The sequence below is a fragment of the Chroicocephalus ridibundus genome, chromosome 5 (genome assembly GCF_963924245.1).
Source record: "Chroicocephalus ridibundus chromosome 5, bChrRid1.1, whole genome shotgun sequence".
Lineage (NCBI taxonomy): Eukaryota > Metazoa > Chordata > Aves > Charadriiformes > Laridae > Chroicocephalus > Chroicocephalus ridibundus.
The window spans coordinates 77,805,052-77,826,374 of record NC_086288.1 but is presented as its reverse complement, the minus strand read 5'-3'; the positions used below and the strand labels follow the sequence as shown (position 1 = coordinate 77,826,374).

General features: G+C 47.0%; 1 protein-coding gene across 2 annotated transcripts in view; it reads right to left on the bottom strand.

The window, feature by feature from the left end:
- IRF2 (interferon regulatory factor 2) overlaps window positions 1-11,767 on the bottom strand; it is a 44,508-nt gene extending 32,741 nt beyond the window's left edge. Inside the window, exon 1 of one of the 2 annotated variants that reach the window (XM_063335866.1) lies at window positions 11,431-11,767. The gene's annotated coding sequence lies outside the window, so the exon portion shown is untranslated. The remainder of the gene's footprint in view (window positions 1-11,430) is intronic. The other variant, XM_063335865.1, reaches the window with a different exon arrangement.
- Between the last annotated feature and the right edge of the window lie 9,556 nt (window positions 11,768-21,323).

The following is a 21,323-nucleotide window of genomic DNA, read 5'->3' as shown; positions in this document are numbered from 1 at the left end:
CAGCAAATATCTCAAACATGTATTGAAATCAGCTTTACAGACTGCATGATAAACATGCCCAGGAAAACGTACAATGGGAACTCATACTGTATATAGAGTGTGTTTCATCAGCTCTATAGCATTTCTGTTCCACCCAAAGGGTGTTAACGTGCCCTGGCTGGGATTCAGACATTACACATCAAAACAGACTCTTTCCTTTGGTTTCCATGCAAAGCTTTTTCTCCCTCAGCAGCAAAGACGCGAGCTGCTATTTTGCAGTGATCTCAGGCATCATTAAAGGTAGCCCTTGGCTTTGCAGACGAGAAGTGTGCTGAAGAAAAGCCATCTTATTTTAATACAACAGAACCAGAAGGCTGGTTTTTTTGCTTCTGGACTTAGCTGCAATGAAACAACGCTTCAACCTCTCAATACCTACAATAAAATTTCCCTTGCACTGGCTCCTGTGTTGAACATTATCATGACACTTGAACAACATGATGTCTGGGGCTGGGCCCATTCACTTCTCTGGCATCGCGGTGACTTACATCAGCTGGGAACTTTGGCCCAGGCTTCTAACAAATAGATTGTTAAAGATCATCTCCGCAGCACCCCTGCCATGACAATCATTTGCACACATATGAACGCCTGCAAGTCTGGTGACAATACAGAATGACTGCTGGAGTGAAGATGGAGATGCCAGATTCTGGTGGCGTCAGGATGACAATGCAAGTGACGGTCAACACTATGTGATTACAGAAAACTCTTCCCCTGCCACCTCCTCCAGGAGTCTCAAATGCAGCCATAAATTTTACCCGATTTATTTCCTCCTTAAGCTTTGTTTAAAGTCTGATGATTGCTCAGACTTGTCTTCAGGATCTGGGATGTCTAACTATTTTTCCCCCAAAAGCTGCCCAGAAGAGAGACGGTGGTGACTTTTCAGTAGTAGAGTTGTACTTCACTCACACAAGTTTGGGAAGGGCTTGTTTACAACAAGAAAATTTCTGGCATGGTTGTTAGGGAATAATGAATTCCTCGGGTTGGGGAGCAGTTATCCCCCAGTAAATCAATTTTATTCCAGAATTAAGTGCTTACACACGACTCCAATCCTGAATACCCACGTGTAATAGCTGCTGCTGCTTAGCTGTGTCAGTCAGTGTCCACGGAAGCCAACCCCAGTGCGTTCTTGAAAGCTGTCAAAAACTCAGCATTTGACACCTGATTCATAAAGAATTTTCCAGCCCGGTGGAAACTAGAAGGCTACTAAGGCTCAAACAATTATCAAGAATCACTTCTTTCATCATAGCGATGCAACTCAACAGCATTTTTTGAAGTGCCTCCATGGCTCTGTTAGACCAAGGCATTCTTATGTGCTCCGTGACCAGGTTTACAGGAGACATCCCTAAAACTTTTAACAAGCACAACATGTTTCCTACGTGTGTCCCTCTGAAAGCAGTGGAAAATCACAGATGCAAGTACCTGCAAGATCAGGATCTGAAACTGTAAAAATACTTTTTAAAGCCGGGGCAGACCTCATCTCATACAAACCTTATGAAGAACGACTGAGGGAGCTGGGGTTGTTTAGCCTGGAAAAGAGGAGGCTGAGGGGAGACCTTATCACCCTCTACAACTACCTGAAAGGAGGTTGTAGAGAGATGGGGGCTGACCTCTTCTCCCTGGTGACAAGTGATAGGACGAGGGGAAACGGGTTCAAGTTACGTCAGGGGAGGTTTAGATTAGATATTAGGAGACATTTTTTCACTGAAAGTATTATTAAACATTGGAATAGGCTGCCCAGGGAGGTGGTGGATTCACCATCTCTGGAGGTGTTTAAAAAAAGGGTAGATGGGGCACTGAGGGACATGGTTTAGAAGTGGCTCTTGTCAGGGTAGGCTAAAGGTTGGACTCGATGATCTTAAAGGTCCCTTCCAACCTCAACAATTCTATGATTCTATGATTCTGTGTCCTGTCTAGCATTCTTCTGCCTAGTGCTTTATAGGGCGCTATATATAAGAGAAGCAGCCATCACAGAACAAAAGTCCTTAATCTCAGTGTTCCCACACTGGTGGCTTGCGAGGCTCAGGCAGGATTGCAGAGAAGACAACCACATTTTAGAGGCACTCAAGAGAGGCAGAAAAATTATGCCAGATAGCTACCACTGAGAAATGTCTTCAAGGAAGGGCTTTCACATTCACCGGCCATGACCTGCACCTGATGTAATCCACCTTGCTCGGACTGGGCTTGTTTCTCACAGCTACCTTTGTTTGTATAACATACTGTTCTGCAACACACAGCAAAAACTATTTGCACACTACACTAAAGTGCGATTTAATATTTGCTTAAAGCTTTCGTTTTATTGTCTGGGCAAGGGCAGTTTCTGCCACTGAAGTTAATAGCTAACCCACACCTACACTTTTGCTGCCCAAACTCCTAATCGCTCGCGCAGCACCCAGAACTGAGAGCAAAAGACAAAAACTACCTCTGCTTAACCTCACAGCGAGCGCCAAAACCAGCCCTTTCAAGAAAGCAGCTTCTCCTTTACTTGCAAGAGAAGGTATTAAAGAAAAGTATGCGCTATTTCGGATTTGTAAAAAACACTCTGCCGCTTACTGAGACATTTGCTTTACAGACAGACCACAGCAAGGCAGAGACTTGGGGGCTGGGATCCTCTGAATCATCCACACTGCGAGCTGGAAACATGTCTGTCACATGCACTTATTTACGGTTACAAAAATAGCACCATGAAAGAAGCAGATGTGTTGAGCACAAAAAATAAATTGAATTAGTTATTACAGAGATACTGCTTGACACTGGAGAATTTAACAGAGAAATGTCTTTTTTGTGCATACACTTTAAAGGCTTGTGCTTAAAGAGTGCTAAGTATTAAATGCTTAATACTGACGCTTGTTGAAACGGTATGATGTAATTCTCCAATTTATCAAAATGCTACTCTTTCCACTGCCACCGGACACACAGGAACTTCTTAACTCATTTTCATGTTGAGATATGAATAGTTAATAGGATCGGTTACAAAATGTGCTCCTAATTTAAAGTTTTTGTGTTCACCACAGACCAACAGCAATGAGCCAGCCTCAATTTCTGATCTGCAGCAGCTATTTCTATCTTGCAAGTTTCCTAAAATACTGCTGAGCTAGAGTGAGATTACTGAACTCATCTTCATTTCTCATCTAAGCCGGAAAAATATTACTAAATTAAACAAAGCTAGTCTTCATCACCTTCCCTCATCAATCTCAAATCTCCAGAACAGTTTTATCATCCAAAGAATTTGGTTCTGATACGCTCGAATGCAATGTTTGCAAATGTGTGAGAAGTAGACCTCTGGCACTGAAGTCTTTCATTTCACGCCAGCACAGCTTCAGCAGAGCAGCGATTGCCCAAACTTCTCCTCAACACCTAACCAACGTTTTGGTCGACATAGCCTAGGAGCACGCATCTGTATGTATGAGAAGGACATTAATTCGAGATTCCACAGCCACCCAATGTTTGTCCATCTTTTCACCAATTCACCACCTAGTTCTCAAGGTCAAAAAGGACTTTCTAGCTGCTGACTGATCTGTGGAAATGGAGCGAAACCATTTGCAGTCATTTCATGTCATCAGCAAAGCCGACATCAGATAACATCTTTTGGTTACTGCTGATCTGACCCAGATCTAAGTGGATGACCCCAAAGGTGGGGAGAGCAAAAGAAAAAGCCCACCACATTTTATACTGGATCCTATTAGCAATTCACATCTCAACATGCTTAAATTTTTCAAGCGCGCCCACCCGCTGAATGACTCGCTTTCATCATGCTGGATGTCATCACCTCCACTGGCCTTTCTGTGCACGCTTGCCACAGCATTTCAAAACGTTACTTCCGTGACTGACGAAGACGTCGCTTCCCGAACTGCGGGGCCATCACCCAGACCACCGGCTCGGAAAAGCGGTACCAGGACAAACCAGGGAGAGCAACTCCTACTCCCTACCGTGTAGTCTGCTAAAGGAGTACTGTTATGCAGAAGTCAAATTCACCAGCGGATTAAATAAATAATAAAACTGAAATAATTTCTCAAGTTCAGCTCTCGTGCTTCTTTGCTCTGTGTTTATTCTTTCATTTTTGCCAACTGGGAAATGAAAACCGATGGAGTCGGTTTCACTTTTGTTTATATTTGGTTTCAATTTTATCCTCAAGTTTTGCTTTCATCTTTTTCACCTAACACTGTTGGGATTTCAGATCCTGCTGGAATGCTTTCAGTAATTTAAAAACATTAGTCTCCTATCCCGCCTTTTTTCCTACTGTGGAATTATTTTTATCTTAGATAAACTTTATAAAATGCTGTCACAATTTTGGAATGCATTTGGGGGTAGGGGATATTTGACTTTGTTTTTACAAATTTATGCGCTACATCCAATTCAATTCAGTAGTTTAGTATTTTCCACTGGATTCATCTCCCAGTTGCATATTAAACACAGTTACATGATTCAATGAAACACCTTAAAAGAGCAGCCAGTGCACCAAATGCACAAAAGCCCCCACCGTGCACCAAACACATGTTACATACAGGCATGAAATACACATAAAGACTTAAACTTACTGCTACTGAAACTTATTAAAGAACTAGGGCATTATCATGCTTAGATCAAGCTGTAAGAGGTTCGCCTGTAATGCTGTCAAGTGATGTCCAACACCAGCAGGAATATTACAGGACAGACTTTGTCGTCTGTGCACTCACCAAGCTCAAGTCACATATACCCCCCTGTACACACCAAAAAGCAGAACTTAACCATACGTTCAGACTTTCTCAAAACCGTAAGCAATACTTCCTTCTTTTGTGCTATATTGACGTTAAGCATGTAAGTCTTTGAATTAAAAAGTACTTAAAATAATTTTACAGCAAAAGGGAAACGGTTACACAACATGCACTGTTACATGCAGTTCAAACTAAAGGACAAATAGAAATACTTTTGCTTTAGCCGCAGCTCAACTCCATTCCTAACAACAGATATGCTGGGGGCTACAAACCAAACCTGTGCAGGTTACCTGAAAAACTATCAAACCGCAATCTATCTGCTCTACTCAAGAATATGGAAATTACTACTTCCAAGCTCATCTCGAAAGCTAACAACCTATATAGCAACAACTGCACGTTAAAATCATTTAAAGTTAGAATTTAGTTCTGTACCTTGGGTGAAACAACATGCCACATGCAGGCAGATTTGCTCCTGGATGCCTGTGTCCGAGCTGCAACATGACACAAGGTCCTCGTGCTAAAGGCTGCGGTAGGTTTTTGCAATCTGCCCCCAAGCAAACAAAGGGGTCAGAAGATTTCCAATATACACAAAGCCGGGCTTGCAGCATATTACACATTAAGAAACCAAACATTACTTTACTGCTTACAACTTCTTTCTTTTCTCCCTAGCTCATTCAAAAAAACAGTAATTTTTTCATCAGCTTCCAAGAAATTGAAAACATATCCGGCACTAACTGGAAGAGCGAGTTTTAAAACTGTTTTACATTCTATCAATAAGAAATGTGTGCTGTACAATGTATTAATTATGCTACATACAAAACATCTAATTATATATTTTTATATATATGTAGATCTGTATGTGTGCATATATATATGCGGACATTAAACTCTTAACTGTTAACACGCATTCTCTTCCCCTAACTGTTAATAACTGTTAATTGCCGATTCCAAGTTTTCTGACTGGCTATCTTAATCTATTTTAATCTTAACACAAGAGTTCACACATGGTCAATTCAAGGAAGAACCTTCCTACGGTTCCAACAAAACTTCTGAAGAAAAAAACCAAGGGGAAAATATTTAATTACACCGAAGGATTTTTTTCTGTAATGTTATTCATACATGAGGAATATGCAACTTAATAAACCCGTTCCTCTCATTCTCTGTACCCAGAATCTTTTGGGCTTGCTTATTTGTTGTTTTGCTTTTGCACTTGTGATCTCAAAGGACAAACCAGAAAATGTTTTACACTAATTACAGTTTATAGCACCGCAAGCTATAATAAAACTTCTGTAAACACTACCTTATGGTTTATGCCCTCAATATCACAATCATTGTAGGCCTTTGAAGAGTTTCAAAAGGGCAATCTTTACAAACGAGCCACGGAGATAAGTAAGAGCAACACGTGATTAGTTTTACTTCTTTACCTACAAATGGACCGTGACTTTCAATGCAAGATCCACAAAATATAAATTGAGGTTCTAAGCCTGCAAACATCAGAGGAATTCTGTAGGGGTACCACTCCTACGCAATGTTAAACGCACCCAGGATGCACTTAACCGGACCATAACTTGTGTCAGGTTAACAGGTCCAGGGGTAACAAGCACAGATTAAACAAGATCATCATAGAAACATTTTTTTGCTGGAAGTTTCGTAAGATCTTATGCCACAAGATTCACATAACAAAGGACAACACATGGTCTTGCTTCGCTATGTTATCTGCAAGTGGACCGTAGCTTATGCTTCTCCACGGAGAAGGTTTCTGTTTGCAGTTTCCAGCAATAATTTTTGACCAGCATCACCAGTAATTTGTGGGCAGTCAGTGCCCAAAATTTGACACTGAACTGTTCTGACTGCTAAGCTGCACAGCAAGTTTCTCTTCCACAGACCGCCTAATCACTTGTGAACCCAGGTAAACTCCTGACACACACACACGCAGTGGCCATGAACACCACCATTTCTGCCACTGCAGGACAAACACCTCCTTTTGTTTTGAAACTGCCTCCCATTTGCTTTATTTGGGTCACAATTATCTTATCTGTACTATTACCTATTCACTTTCTTCATGACACTAACGACTTTAAAGAACATCCCCACATCCTCTTCAGTCACTTCTTTTCCAAGCAACTTACTCTTTCACAAAAGCTCTTTCATACCCTTGATCGTCTTTGATGCCCTTCTCTGTAGCTCATCAACTTTCACTACATCCTACTCTTTGAGACAGGGGAACAAAAATTGTAAACCCTATTCAGGAGAGCGGGGCATGACGGTGTTTTCTATTTCTATTTTTACTCCTTCCTAATAATTCCAAACCTGCCTTCTCCTTTCTTAGCCACTTCTGGGCACAGAGCTTATTTTTTTGCTGCATTATCTGTGTTGTATGATTTTTTTCCTGAGTAAAAAGTCTGTTCAAACTTCATGCTTATGTACAGAAAATGAAGACTGCATTCCCTTCCCTTTGTGTTACACTCACATTGGTCTGTACTGAATTTCATTTGCAAACTTACATCTGGACTTTCACCATAAGATCCTTCTGCAGTCTTTGCGGTTCAGCCTTCGGGATTTTCATGCTCTGAATGAGTTAATACAACCAGCAAACTTGTCACATCACCACCTACCCCTTCCTCCATCACTTGGATGGCACCTTCTGATGGATGGCACGGACTCTGGGCAGACTCTGGAGGGGAACAACTGGCCACCTCCTTTCATTGAGCAAACTGATCATGACTACATGCCCCGAAGCAATCTGATCCCGCTTTGAAACTGGCCCTGCTTTAAGAAGGGCTCTATCAACCAGATCTTAACAATAGCTCAGCAATGGCCTTTAGAGAACACCAGGAGACTGGTGACGCACAACTCCTCCTTTACAAAAGTCAGGCCTAGTCTTTGTCAATGTATCACATTTATACCCGTGTTCATTAATCCCATTCACTAATCCCTGGCAAACAAACAAGCAAACAAAAAATTACCACCCCGGAGTTCTCAGCCTCCCCAGAAACCCTGAAAAACAGACAGCTCATTTGTCACCTTCCATTCCTGGAGCACCAAGGCAGACCTGCGCAACAAGTGCCACACAACAGGCAATGCATCAGCAATTTCATACTTGAAGTTCCTTCAGAACTCTTCAACAAGTATCACCTCCTGCCATCTACTTCATCCTTCTCAATGGTTCGTTCCGATAAGGTCTCTTACAGACGCTTCAGTCTGGGAGAAATCCTCCAACATGCTCACTCCTTAAATAAAGAAAAAGCCTCCTGCAAGGGCATCTCCTTACACTATTCCTCAGTGAAGCAAGGCTTGAAACATTTGTTTCACTCTTCTGCTATGACTTTATCTTCCTTGGGCACTCCTTCTACGCGTGGATCACTTATCAGCAGGTTTCCTGCTTTTGATACATTTCAAAGAGGATTTACCAATTGTTTGTATGCTTTTAGCAACTTATTCCATGACTCCCTTTGGCCTACCTTATTGTGTTTAACACAGACTTTATGTTATTTCCCACCTTTCCCATTTGGAGACAAAGCTGTAACTTATGAAAGATGTTTTTTTACTTCCGCTGAGCTCCTCTTACTTTGCTTGTCAGTCTGCTCAGCTTTTTTGGCATTTCTGACAGATGCCATGCAATTGCTCTGAGCCTTCACTATAGCATCTTTGAAGAATTACATGCCACCTGCAAGTATTTTACAGTGTTGGCTGCCTCACGCCTTTTTATTCATTTTTTTCCCTTGCATTATGAAGATTTACTTTGGAAAATTAAACACTGCCACAACATCCCTTGGCTTTATTGTTCCTGAAGCAACATTCAGTCCAAGTACATTATGATCACTGTCATGTCATAGCTGGCTTTTTTAAAGTAAAATTCTTACTTAATTCTTGCTGGCCAGAACCTTGTCCAGAGTTGCTACCCACAGGGCACCCGTACAAGCCACACCTGCAAAGCAGGGGGTGTCTGTCATCTAAAAAGTTAGTAGCTGGGCAAATTTCATGTTGGAGCATGACATAATCCACATGGGGGCAACTGAAGCCTCCCATTATCATCGTATTTCCTGCTTTTGTGGCTTCTCTACTCGTCCTTAATACATGTCAGTCGTTGTCAACATCTTGGTAGGGCAGGCAGTCCCACAGCCCTAATCCCTACTCCTCCTATACGGGCCTAGAACGTCAGTTCCTGAGATCTTCTGTTACTTCCCAAAACAGTTATTTCCTCTTTAATAAGAGGTATCCCACTTCATGCACATGCAAGCCACTCTGTCCCCTATGCCATCTGTAGTCTCTCTCTACAGTATGTGAGCTTCCAAAAAATTGCTGATACTCCAAGTATTGTACCATGGAGACGCTTTAATAGCAGTTTTAATACCATGGGGATGATGCTCTTCTTCAAGACAAGATGTGTCATGGCAAATTTTACATTCTTCGTCTGTCAGCTTTTCCCCACCGCTTTTTTTTTTTAAATCCTATTAATATATACAGAGTATACATAAATAAATACATGTTTTAATTTAAGGTATACATACGCTGGCTGCAAATTTATTTACATAAAGGCTATTCTTCTAATGTAGACTCTTTCTATTCCAAAAATATTTCCATTTCCTCTTGAATCTGAGCTCCTTTTTTTCCTGCATCATTTTCTCAACTGTGCACTAAGACTCTGCCTCTCTCTAACTCCACCTGGTCCCACATATCAAAGACCTCCACCCAATGGAGACTGGGGGTCTTTAACCCTATTTCTCAACAGCCTGTACGTTACTTCTCATACCGCTTAGCTACCCCTTTCCATGTTAACGTGGCCTATGAGGAACAGCTCTTTGAGAGAGACTCACTTGACATCGTCTTGTCACTTTTGTAGTCAGCAAGCAAGCAGGTGGCACCGCACAGGTATGTGTCAAATATAATGGCTGACCACTCTGCTGACCATCTGGGACCACAGGGACACCACCGGGGTCAGCAGATGACACCTCACCATGCTGGTACCCAGCTGAAGAATCGTCAAAGCGATACTGTGTCAAAGGAGTCGGCGCTCAGACCTTCCACCGCCATTTACCAGGGAAAAGGAATCGCTGCACACAAGGGGCATGGGAAGTAAATTCCTCTGGGAGACATTACCAACAGGGGCCGGAGGAGGACACTGATGTCTCCGAAGGGGCTGGTGGCATGGAAAGACTGCGATTCAGACGGAAACCATCTGCCTCACAGATCAATTCTGCTACTTTTATAATTATGTCACCGTTTCCGTATTAGGATGAATTTAAACGTTGCTTCTCCACTCAACTCTCTTTTTATGGTACTAACGCGGGCATTCTGCAAAGGTTATTATATGCAAACCCTTTGAGACTTAAATAAAATAACTATAAACTTAAACATGCCATATTTCACCTCCAGAAACTGAGGGTGTAGTTTACAACTGCTCCTACATTCACGAGACTGCCGTCTGCAAGATCTCAGCATGGTGAACGGGGCTATAAACGAGAACCACCACTAACAGGGAGCAAAGTTCTGCGCTCCCAAATCGCTTTATCTGAGCTCCCTGCCTAAATAAACAAGCCTCAAAACACTCTGCTGTGTAGAATCATAGAAGAGGTGCTCTCACAAAGCAAAATGGGAATTAAAGACTGAAATATCCCAGGGAACCTGGGCTGAGGGATCCGAGTCTTGCAACTTTCACCCCAGACGTTGTGAGGAGCTCGGAATTTGACCCTCGGACACAAACAAACCGCCCCCCCCCCCCGGTTCCTCAGCCTCCTCCGTGGGAAGGCGTCCAGGCCTCGGCCCTCCACTCCCTGGAGCGGCCCTGCCAACTGCCACGCAACGACCCCGTACCCACAAGAAGGGGGAAAAAAAAAATAAAAATTAAAAAAAAAGGAGGTTATTCCCGCAAAAAAAAGCACCCCAAAACACAGAAGGCAGAGCGCGGTTTGTGTGTTGGGTGTTCAAACGGCGCACTTGCTATCGCTGGATCCACTGAGGTCATACAGTAGGGGGGGAAGAAAACAACGTCCATGGTTGTTTTCCAGAGGTGTGTTTACTTCGAGGTCTGGAGAGGGCGGCGGAAAGGCCTGCTGCTGCTGGGGCTGCAGGGGAGCGAGGAAGCACCACCGCCCATGGCCGGCCCCGCCATGGCCTGCCCCGCCGCCGCTCCCGGGACTTCCTCCTTCCGCCGCTCCCGCAGGAGCCCCCCCCCTCAGGCCCCGCTCCATCTTGTGGCGCCCACCCCTCCTGCCTCCGCGCCCCCACACAGGGACAGGGCACCCCCCTCCACACTGACAGCCCTCCCCGGCCGCCATAGGCGGGGGGTATCCCTTCACACATCCCTCCCCGGCCGCCCTAGGGGGGGGTCTCCTCACATCCCTCCCCGGCCGCCATGGCGGGGGGGGGGGGACGGGACGGGACGGGGAGAGGCGGGAAGGCGCCGCCCCGCCGCTTGTGTAACGGACCGCCCCGGCCCCCCCCTCACGGCGAGACCCCCGCCCGCAGCCCCTCCGCCGTCCCCCCCCCCCTCCGGGCCTGACGGCTGCCGGTATCTCCGGTGAGAACGGGGCCGGGGGGGGGGGAGTCGCCAGCGCCGCGCCCCGGCCCTCCCGACCCACCGCCCCCGCCTTTGTCTGCCCGGGGGGGGGGGGAGGCGGGGACCCCCCTCCCCGCATCTCCCCCGCCCTATTTTTAAAATAAATATTAAAAAAAAAAATAACAATAAAAAATATGAAATTACCTTGGCGGCGCGTTTCCGCGGCCCTTATATAATTCCTCAAGGTTACCGGCGTTGCCAGGGGACGCGGGATGGAAAATGAAAACCGGCGCTGAATAATCGCGGGAGCAAAACGGAAAGTTCCCGGCCGCCGCCCGGGCGGAGGAAGGCCCGGACCGAAAGCAAAACAAGGGGGAGGAAGCGGCGAGGCCGCCCGGCGGCGCTTGGAAATCCCCCCGCCTCTCCGCCGGGCCGGGCCGGGCCGGGCAGGGCCGGGCGGCGGGGGCGGGAGCGGGCGGGCGGGCGCTGCGCCCCTCACCGCCGCCGCGGGGCACGGCACCGGGACACCCCGGCGGGCACGGGGCGAGGGCTTCAAACGAAAAGAGGGAAGATTCAGGCTAGGTGTAAGGAAGAAATTCTTTAGGCTGAGGGTGGTGAGGCACCGTCCCAGGCTGCCCAGAGGAGCTGTGGCTGCCCCATCCCTGGAGGGGTTCAAGGCCAGGCTGGACGGGGCTTGGAGCAACCTGGGCTGGTGGGAAGTGTCCCTGCCCAGGGCAGGGGGGTGGAACTAGGTGATCTTCAAGGACCCTTCCAACCCGAACTATTCTATGGTTCCATGATTCTATGATCCCTTACACTCAAATGCCAACTCAGCACCTTTTCAGCTGCATTGCAGCAGCATTCCCCAAGACGGTTTCCCCATAAATATGCCCCGTCGAGACCTCGGCAGCCCCATCGACACACCAGTAATGATGGCAAATTCTGGGAACAGATGACGTAAAATCTAGATGGCCTTTAAAGGTCCCTTCCAACCCAAACCACTCTGTGGTTCTGTGAACCCAGCAAGCCGCTGGGCCTGCTTCAAGAGAGAGCTCTTGGATTTCGTCAGGTTTTGCAAACTGCCATTGGTCATGAAGTCCACGTAGAGACGAAGGGTATTCTGCAGAATTTAGATAATCACGATGCAAACTGCAGCATATAAAAGTGACTGAGGAGATGTTGCAATATGTCATTTCTAGCCTAGCCCATAGATCTCCCTGCTGAGAAGGATTTGGTTACTGGTTGATGAGAAGCTCAACATGAGCCGGCAATGTGCGCTCACAGCCCATGAAGGCCACCCACATTCTGGGCTGCATCCCCAGCAGCGTGGTCAGCAGGGCGAGGGGGGGATTCTGCCCCTCTGCTCCGCTCTGGGAGACCCCCCTGCAGTGCTGCCTCCAGCTCTGGGGCACCAACAGCAGAAGGACACGGAGCTGTTGGAGCGGGGCCAGAGGAGGCCCCGGAGATGCTGGGAGGGCTGGAGCCCCTCTGCTGTGAGGACAGGCTGAGAGAGCTGGGGGGGTTCAGCCTGGAGAAGAGAAGGCTCCGGGGAGACCTTAGAGCCCCTTCCAGTCCCTAAAGGGGCTCCAGGAAAGCTGGGGAGGGACTCTGGATCAGGGAGGGGAGCCATAGGATGGGGAGTAACAGTTTTAAACTGGAAGAGGGAAGATTTAGATGAGATATTAGGAAGAAGTTCTTTCCTATGAGGGTGGTGAATCAGTGGCCCAGGTTGCCCAGAGAAGCTGTGGCTGCCCCATCCCTGGAGGGGTTCAAGGCCAGGCTGGACGGGGCTTGGAGCAACCTGGTCTGGTGGGAGGTGTCCCTGCCCAGGGCAGGGGGGTTGGAACTAAGTGATCTTTAAGGTCCCCGCCAACCCAAACCATTCTATGATTCCTAGCCTTACCCATAGATGATGAAGGAAGGGCCCCAAGCACTGGGGGACTGATGTAGATACGAAATGTAGTCATCACGAATGGTTGTGTATCAAGAGAGGTGTGTACACATCTCTCACACGCATGCATATCTGTATGTGTGCTATATGTATGTACGGACATATATTCAGGTAACAAGGGGTATGGCTACCTGTGCAGTCAGGTAATGCACAGCCATCAGCGGTGGGAGGAATGCCAGGACAGGAGTTGTGCAGGGGGTGGCACGGGGGGGATGGTTAAGGAGAGGTCTGCTCTCCAGTGGGATGGCAAACCGAGAGGGAGGTGTTCCCCAGGTGCCGGGTGCTGTGAGGACCCTCTGCAGTGGCAGCCCTGGACATGCAGAGGACACTGAGCGATGGGGTGGGGAGTCCACCCTTGTGGGTGACGAGTCCTCCTGTTTTGGAAAGTGCTCTCCTTGCACTAAGGAGAACATAATCACAGAATGATTGAGGTTGGAAGGGAGACATGGGTGTCAGGAATCCAACGTCTCCCAAAAAACGCTGGGGCCTATCAGGTGGCTGTTGTCCACGTGTGCACCAGGCAAGTAGGAAAGAGCAAGGGAGCGATTTTGGGAGCAAGGCAGGATGGAAAAATCAAGCATTTCCTCCAAAACTTCTCCAGAAGCACTAACAGCAGGATGGAGAGGTCCACACAGATGGGGAGGGATCCCTGGAGCAGCTGCAAAGGAGCCACAAGGAAGGGTCATATTCACATGGGAGGTACTCCCAGATACTTCCAGAAGAAAAGCGACCAGGCGACCTGATTTCCATGAAGCCACAGTGGAATGAGGATGAGGGACTTGGAACGCCTGGCTTTGAATTGGCATGTTGAGTGAATCGATGTGTGTGGAGAGGAGACGGTCAGCAGGACACGGTAGTGACAGGACACAGCTCGTATAGGAGAGTCGAACCAGGCTGTGGCTGGTGGGGAAGGTGCCATACACTCCGTGCCAAAAGCAGGAGTCAAACCAGCAACTAAAGCTGAATTTTTATAGATTTAAGGTCTGACTAGGAAAACGGTAGTATCAAGATAGTATGAATGACTGTTTGACCAGGATGGAGGTGGTTACTTTTCCAGGTGTGATTAGAGAGCAGTAAAATGATTGAAAGCGAGAAATTTCTAACCAGCTTGTTCCCACTCAGAAATAAGATCTTGCAGTCGTAGTAACTGCACGGAAGGATTGGTTCGGCGCTCGGAAGATGCCACAAAGCTGGTGGGACGTGCCAGGATGGAGCGCAATGGAGAGCACGGGGAGGGCTGCAGCATGCCTGCCTCCGGCGGCTCTGGCCCGCGTGTAAGAAAAATGGCAAAAATCCAGAGAAGAGCAACAAATATGACTAAAAATATGGAGTGACCTCGATGTTAGAGTGATTCAAGGATTTGAGTGACCAGGATTATTTAGGATGGAGAAGTGATAACCAACAGAAAACAGTCAGATGAGAGAGAATGTACAATCATGAGTGGAGAAGGGTAGGGATGGATTATTTGCTTCCTTTTCTAATATAAGAACTAGAGAGCATCAAGTGAAACTAGCAGGTGGCAGATTTAAAGTGAACCAAGGGAGGTGGGTCTTCACCCAGCAGGTAATTAAACAGTGAGACATCCTGCTTTGAGCTGCCAGAAGTTCATGGAGGGTGCAAAAAAGCACCCATATGCATTCACAGAAGAAAAAAATACCCAAAACCATGAGGTGCTATTCAAGGTAAAGACACCAACTGTGCCTCAAGCAGCCCCCTGTGCCATGAATTTCCAGGGGCTAGAAGCTGTTTGGAGGATGCCTTGGAAAAGGCCTGAGTGGGGATGGCTGCAGATGGCTCCGGATGGGGAAGGTGCCCCACCACCCCTCCCTCCGAGCAAAGGGAAGAGCGGCTGGGGCTGGATTTTGCAATGCTGGATGGCTGCTGTCATTTCTAGTATGCGCTTTTAATTTGTTTTACAGAATGAGCCAGCTGCGAAAACTGTTGTTCATGTATCAGCAGATATTGGGGGGGGGGGGGGAAATGCTTACCACCCTATTAATTATTTAACATCGCGCTTGGAGGGCTTCTTATTCACAAAGCGGCAACGCCGTGAATTACATTAATTGCTTTTGGTCAAATAAAACACAGTTGGCTTCCTTGAGAAACACTGGCCAAACCATCGAGCGGAATTTGCAGCTGGCTCGTGCCATTGCTTCCCACCGCCGCCGGCTGATCTCAACGGGGCACGCTCAAGGATCTCGACAGGGCGCATTCGAGGCTTTAACAACAGCGTTTCACGTCTTCTAGCAACACGAGTTTGTGGGATCTACCAGAAGTTAAATCTTCTGTGGTGATTCTTTTTTTTTTTTTTTGATGTTGAAAGGTAATGGGAATGGGCAGGTTTTGTTTTCTAAACTTAACTTTCAGCGGTGACTCATTCCCTCCGAAAAGAGACTTTTACCTCTCGTGACTTTGCTGTTTCAGTAAGACCTGGCAGCTTTAAAATCAGAAAATTTAACCCGGAAGCATCAAATATCCACAGCTTTTTCTCTGCAGAATTGCCAAAGTTTGCAATTTACTCTTTTATTCACCTTCCTTAGGGATCCGGCTACCGGAATCAGTTATTTCCATTAGCATCCTGCCTCTCCTTCACAAAAGATTCACTGTGCTGGCCTGGCCTTCATCCTTGTGAGAAAAAAACTTGAAAATGGGAATCCTTTAAGTTCCAGAAGTTAAATAAGCCATCCGGCTTATTTTTAAAGTTTAATAATATCTTTGAGAAGTTTAATAATATTTATGAAATTTTCTCCTTTTGTTGTTGTTGCTGTTGAGGGGCTTCACGCTGCTTTTACGCGGAGCTGACTCTTCCATCATTTTGGTGCTTGAAACCCCCGTCACAGGCATCGTGACATTTTATCTATAGAATTATAGAATTTTTAATCGTGATGCACAGTGAAATTTATTTTCAATTTTCATTTGTCCTGCGAAAAACATTCTGATGCTGATGTAATCTGCAGCACTGATATTTTTAGATACTATGCAGTAATGGCACCTTTCTTATAAAAAAAGACAAAGCCCAAACAAAACACGAGATATCTGATTATAGTTAAGAATTTAAAGTATTTGCATATTACTGTAACACAAATAATCACCCAAAGTATAACGGAAAAAATGTTGCCTAACACTTTAGCAACTTGCAATTAATTTCTCCTTTGAAATCAGTTTTATTCATTGGAGGGGAGGTTTTTTGTTTGCTTTACTTTCTGTTTATACAGATTATTATGTAAATATTATGTAAATAAAAGGACTGTCTGGTCTTTGGTGTTTCACAGAACCATAGAATGGTTTGGGTTGGAAGGGACCTTCAAGACCATCCAGTTCCACCCCCCTGCCCTGGGCAGGGACACCTCCCACCAGCCCAGGTTGCTCCAAGCCCCGTCCAGCCTGGCCTTGAACCCCTCCAGGGATGGGGCAGCCACAGCTTCTCTGGGCAGCCTGGGCCAGGGGCTCACCACCCTCACAAGAAAGAACTTCTTCCTAAGCTCTTATTAAATTAATATAAACTAAAGCTTGTTGCTGCTCTGTTGCTTTTGCTGTGACCCCAGCCTTGGCATGGGAAGGGGGACAGGCAGGGCGGTGGCCATCAGGAAGCGTCTGCAGACCATCGTAGGTGGAGCCCCGGAGGTACAGCTGGGTCTCTTCTTCATTTCCAAACATCTGGGGGGGAAAAACTAACTCACTTAAGTCCCAATTGAGCAAATATGCCCTTAAATGCAAGGACATGAGCAATTCCCCTAGAGTTCAGAGAGAGTTTTCAACACGCCTGACGTGTGCAAGCAGGAGTGTGGTTGGGGAGAGCCTCCCTGCTCACCCTCTGCCTTCATTTTGCCCAGGTTCCTTAACCTTCTTTTGGTCTTTCCTTCTTTTCTTTCCCCCTCTAACAGCTGCAGGGTGATGTGTAGCTTGCTGAGGTTGCTTCCATGGGATGTGGACCCCTGCCCCTTCCTGGTGGGGCTCAGCCGTGTCATCTCAGGGGACAGAAGCATGGCCTGAAGGCCTTCTGCCCACAAAGAGGGAATTTCCTTCACGCATTTTAGAGCAAATCCGTCCATGAGATAATTGTCTTCAGTTGGGTTACGTCAGCGGGGAGACCTACCCTTGAGAGGCTTAACAGGGTGTCTAAATTAGCGAGTACTTCTCAGCTCTCATATTCCAGCTGTGCTGATTGCTGAGAATTTAGATGGTGGGAGTGTTGCTTTGTTTTTCTGCATAATAATTAAAGTAATAATTACAGAGAACTGTTCCAGGATGGAAAAAAACTATTTGCTCAGACCATTCTCTGAACAGTAACTTCTCTAGCCAGCAAAATAAAACTTTTCCACCGCAACTCAAAGCCTCTTACGCCTTCAGTGAAGGCAAGTGTCCTCATTAAGGTGCTGCTTTATCCAGCCCTCAGCGAATAAAATAATAACCCACGACAGACATTTTTTTCAACTAAGGAATTTTTGTACTTTCCCGATGGTCTGGCTGCACCCGGGTGCTCCAGGAGGACAGGTACATGGGGAGAGCCTGTCGTCTGAGCCACCACCATATATACGACGGAGAAGAACCCCATCAAGGGCTGGAGTGCCTGTTCTTTTTACTTGTCACGGCTTTTATTTGGCCGCAGTCCTTCAGCCCCTCGCTCTGCCAGCGCAGCAGCTGCACGCCGTTCCTTTTCTTTAGCAGGAGAGAAGAGAGAAGGAACGAGGAACTTGCTTAACCACCGGCATCGTGCGACGGTTCTAGTTACTCACGTCTCCTGGCCCTCGCAGCAGGTTTTAGGGAGGAAAGCAGCCCTTTAAAAACACGTACAGCGTCTTGACATTTCAGGGCTGGAGTGGAGCTTGGCAGAGAAAACCTGGAGAGGAGCCAGGCTGCTTCAGCAGATCCTACCTGAAAGTGATCCTGCTTAGCCCTGCTTTAATACAGCGTTTTGCTGAAGTGGAAGCTTTTATGGCAGCTTTCCCAGTGAAACTGAGGTAGAATAAAAAGATAAGTGATATATCGCCTATTGGCTTGACAAAGCAGAACAAGTACTTTTTCTTCTGGATAATAATGAGATATTAAGAGCTTTGCTTCAGACCATGTGTAAACACAGGCTTTGATTTATTAATTCAAAACTTATTTATTATTAAAATCAGGTCAATTCTCTTTGTTGAGGGGGAAGGGACTTTTTTCTCTTTTCACTTTCTGTTTGTAGTGGTTTTTCACATATAAAGAAGCCTTTCCACGGACACTCGTCGCAGAAATGCTCACCAGGCGCATTCCCCCATCAATCACCCTCTGAAGCAGATGATGTTCTTCCGCAAATCCGGCCAAGGTCCCATGGCTTAGGTGGGGAGAAAGGTCCCAACCCGTGGTAGGGGTGCTTTCCTCCCCTCTGGACCTGGCGGACAGGAGGACAGAGAGACCTGACTCACCTGTGGGACCTTCCCTGGGCAGATGCTCCCACGTGGGTGAACCAGCATCCCACCTCCCATGGTCCATGCCATGTGCTGGGCAATGGTCCCTACCGACCCCCATTGCCCAGCTCAGGAGGTGCTGGTATGTGGCCACCTCACCAACCCCCTCGAGGTGCTGGTAAGGGGTTCCCCTGCTCAGGAGATCTCCTGCTGGCAAAACAGGCGGTGCCCTGTGTGCCCCCCTGCCCGTCTGACCCTGGAGCAACCTCCAATGCTACGTGTCTGGGGGGTTACTTAAATATAGCTGCAGCCTTTCCTCTTTGGTGCACTCCCCAGCTCACCTCCTGGGCTACAGCCCAGTGTGACTCCAAAAAAACAAACGAACATAAAAAAGAGCCAATTATAAACATTTAATTTAAGGCTCTTCTACTTTATGTTAAGACGGTCACAGCAAGTTACAAATCTATTTCCAACTCAGCACCCCCTATAAAGCTTTTGCTCTTTTGCCTTTCCTAATCAGTGTTTAATTATTAACAGCAGAGTAATTTTTGGATAACAAGTCCCGTCTGCTGCCTGCATTTGGCCTGGCAACACCGATCTTCTCCAGAGAGCTTCTCCGTAGCCTCTGCGCGCCCAACTGACCCTCCTCCCAAAGCAAGAGCAGATGCGGCTTCTCCTGAATGCAGGCAACGAGCTGAACTGAGCTCCTCTGTTGCACCTTTGGTGGTGGCCCCTTGAGTCCAGCAAGTTCGTTTTCTGAAAGGCAGCAGCTGGCCCTGCTGAGCTGTTTCTGGAGCACAGCTCGCCCGTGACTCATCTCTCCTGCAGCCCATCTCGCTGCACTTCTCTTCTGACGACTCATTTCTGTCCCTCTGGCCGTTGCCCCGCTCTCAGGTTTGCTAAGCCCCACACGGCCGAGGAGGGATCATCACTGTCAGAAGCTGCACAAGAAACCTTTCGTGGCATTGTAAAAGCCAACATCAATTTTAAGTCATCTGTTCCCAGAATTTGCCATCATGACTGTGGTGTCGATGGGGCTACCGGGGTATTGGTGGGGCATACTTACAGGGAAACCATCTTGGGGAATGCTGCTGTAACGCGGATGAAAAGGTGCTGAGTTGGCATTTGAGTGTAAGGGATCATAGAATCACGGAACCATAGAATGGTTTAGATTGGAAAGAACGGTAAAGATCATCCACTTCCAACCCCCTGCCCTGGGCAGGGACACCTCCCACCAGACCAGGTTGCTCCAAGCCCCGTCCAGCCTGGCCTTGGACACCTCCAGGGATGGGGCAGCCACAGCTTCTCTGGGCAACCTGGGCCAGGGGCTCACCACCCTCACAGCAAAGAATTTCTTCCAAATATTTAATCTGGGCAGGGTTGCTTTACCTCTTTAAAAGACAGAGGCCGTGGGAAGGGAGGGAGGAGGAAGGCTGTTGGCTATTAATAGAGAGTATGAGTAGGAGCTTTATTTTGAATGGCTTCTTTAATTAGTGACATGCAAGGCAGAAGCAAGGCCGGCGAGGCACTCTACCTGCTGACTGCCCCAGTGCAGAGCAGAGAGAAGCAGAGAGATAAAAACCCATTGTCCTGCAGGGGAGTTTTAAACAGGCCAAGCTAAAGTGCCCAAATTAAAAAATAACTGGGAGATCAACCAACTTTGATCTTCAGAGAGACGGTCTCTGAATATGGGCTGGTGGAGTCGATGCCGGCTCAGACTCAGGAAATTTAAGTTGCCTTCCCAGCCTTACCTGCCCGCCATGAGGCTTCCCCATTACCCTTAGTTCTCTCAGACTTTGTCTTTTACGTCCGTGGGGACGATAAGCTCCCGGCGATAACAGCTGTCTCGTCTTGCTCAGTTTTACAGTGCCTGGTACAAACGTGTCTCACTTTCTCGAGAACCTTGCTCTTGTACAGTGCTACAAGAAATAATATTCTCTGTACAACGTTTCTCCAGCAGCACAATATATTTGTACCTGTGTTTTTCGTATCTCAAAGAAAGAAACAACAATAACAACCAGAAGCAGATATTTAGGTGATTTAAAGCTAGGAGAATGTTGCCCAGAGAGGTGGTGGAGGCCCCATCCCTGGAGACATTCAAGGCCAGGCTGGATGAGGCTCTGAGCAACCTGATCTAGTTGAAGATGTCCCTGCTGACTGCAGGGGGTTGGACTAGATGACCTTTAAATGTCCCTTCCAACCCAACACCTTCTATGATTCTAAGGCTTGCTTCCTTAGCTCTGGCAGTCGTGGCATGACACCTGGAGCCAGGAACCCAACCAGACTGCAGCAGTACGTTAAATTAGTGGGACTCTTTTGAAAAAAAAAACACAACTCAGGTGCTTGTGGTTACGATTTGCCTTATTTGCACCTTGCTTTAAGTAATTACATGTGGAGTGGCAAATCCTCCTCCTAATGAAAGAAGAAAGGAGCACTCCGCAGGAATGCGTGTTACGGCGCTGATAAGCAGCATCCAGCCCTGCAGGAAAGTTTTAGCGTGCAGCTATCAAAGAGCAGAGGCGAGGGCAGGCGGCTGCCAGGCGGAGGCAGAGCTCCTCCTTTCCCAGTCAAGGAGTTCTATGGGAATGCTGACTCACCTGCTCCCCGTATCATAGAGGTGGAGAAAAAGCAATTACGCGTAATTTCATGGCACTTCTTTTCCTCCCGCACCACCATTTCACTTGTGGAGTGGATCTGGCTGCAGAGTCAAGAGTTCTCCCTGTTGGAAAGCCTTATAAAATTATACCTTGGGCTAGATATGT